Below are 2229 nucleotides of genomic sequence, written 5' to 3' on the forward strand. Positions count from 1 at the left end.
TGCTGCTCAGTGCTCAGCGCACGCAGGTCAAATTTCCTTCCTGTTATTCCCTCGTCAAACATACACTGAACAAAAATATATACGCAACATGCAAAGTGTTGGACCCATGTTGCATGAGCTGAAATAAAAGATTCCCGAAATTTTCCATTCGCAAAAAAAGCTTATTTTCTCTCAAATATTGTGCACAAATGTGTTTACATCCCTGTTAGTCAGCATTTCTCCTTTGCCAAAATAATCCATCCACTTGACAATGGTGGCATATCAAGAAGCCGATGAAACAGCATGATCATTACACATTACCTCTTGCTGGGGACCATAAAAGGCCACTAAAATGTGCAGTTTTGGCACACAACGCATTGCCACAGATGTCTCAAGTTTTGAGGGAGTGTGCAATTGGTATGCTGACTGCAGGAATGTCCACCAGAGCTGTTACCAGATAATTGAATGTTAATTTCACTACCATAAGACACCTCCAACGTTGTTTTAGAGAATTTGGCAGTACGTCCAACCGGCCTCACAACCGCAGACTACGTGTATGGCGTTGTGTGGGCAGGCGGTTTGCCGATGTCCACTTTGTGAACAGAATGCCCCATGGTGGCTGGTAGTGTTATGGTATGGGCAGGAATAAGCTATGTACAATGAACACAAGTGCATTTTATCGAGGGCAATTTGAATGCACAGAGACACCGTCACGAGATCCTGAGGCCCATTGTCGTGCCATTCATCCGCCGCCAACACCTCATGTTTCAGCATGATAATACACAGCCCCATGTCGTAAGGATCTGTACACAATTCATGGAAGCTGAAAATGTCCCAGTTCTTCCATGACCTGCATACTCACCAGACATGTCACCCATTGAGCACGTTTGGGAAGCTCTGGATCGAAGTGTACGACAGCATGTTCCAGTTCCCGCCAATATCCATCAACTTCGCACATCCATTGAAAAGGAATGGGACAATATTCCACAGGCCACAATTAACAGTCTGATCAACTATGCAAAGGAGATGTGTTGTGCTGCATGAGGCAAATGGTGGTCACACCAGATACTGACTGGTTTAATGATCCATGCCCCTACCTTTAAAAAAAAAAAGATATCTGTGACCAACAGATGCATATCTGTATTCCCAGTCATTTGAAATCCACAGATTAGAGCCTAATGAATTTATTTCAATGAACTGATTTCCTTACATGAACTGTAAAACTCCGTAAAACCTTTGATATTGCTACATGTTGCGTTTACATTTTTGTTCAGAATAGTTACACTTTAGCAAAATGTTTTCTATTTCATCAGCAGCTGCGAGTTACATTGTAACCAAGTCCACCACAATTGTTACAATTTGCAGTCACTACAGCGCTTCTGCAGAAATGGCATTGGTCATGTACGCTGCATACACAGTATAAGAAAGAATCCAAGGCAGGCGGGTCTTATAGACATGTTCCATAATTTGTTGCTATACTACAGCAAGTTATTTCTGTCCTGGCAGAAATTGGACAGGAGGAAACATCATTAGTCTAGATTAAGATATACCAGAGTCATAAAGACTGAAATGATGCAGGTGGCATGAACCTTGCACTAATTGTTCAATATCTACCATAGGTGCTTGACATATTCATTTATCAACAGACCTGAGTGCTTGGACCAACAGGATGCACTGACAGTTCAGATGCTGGGGTTACAATGACATTGCCTTCAGCTGTGTATTTGCAAGGCAAATATTGATATACATTAGGATGAATCAAGCTAACACAGTCTGGAAAAACAGGGAACAAAACAACCCCTTAGGCAAAGTTCTGTTGAGTGGTACTGAGCCCATTCAAATGACAAGAACCACAACCCCAACTACGGACTTCTATTACCCGGGGATGAGACAACACAATGAATCCATCATACAATGATACATAATTCGTAGGTCATGGTTAAGGCAACAATATTTTTTTCTGACCATGTGATCTAACCCTGGGAAAGGAAAAACACCTGGCCCTAGCAATGCCAAAGACAGAAGGCAGATGAATTGAAGCCAAATGAAATGAATTGTCTTCCAAAAAAAAACAGGAGGTAGAGTTATAACATCAGCATAATGCATGTGGAACTATATTTTACAGTAGACTATTTAATGGTAAACATCCACTGCTGTGAGACCTTTTCATCAACTGTTGGCTGTCACACTTCCTTTGAATCTTTGCTTTTTATCTTGACATCGACCAGATAGAATGCACAGTTCATAGTG

The sequence above is a fragment of the Salvelinus namaycush genome, chromosome 5, assembly GCF_016432855.1.
Source record: "Salvelinus namaycush isolate Seneca chromosome 5, SaNama_1.0, whole genome shotgun sequence".
Taxonomy (NCBI): domain Eukaryota; kingdom Metazoa; phylum Chordata; class Actinopteri; order Salmoniformes; family Salmonidae; genus Salvelinus; species Salvelinus namaycush.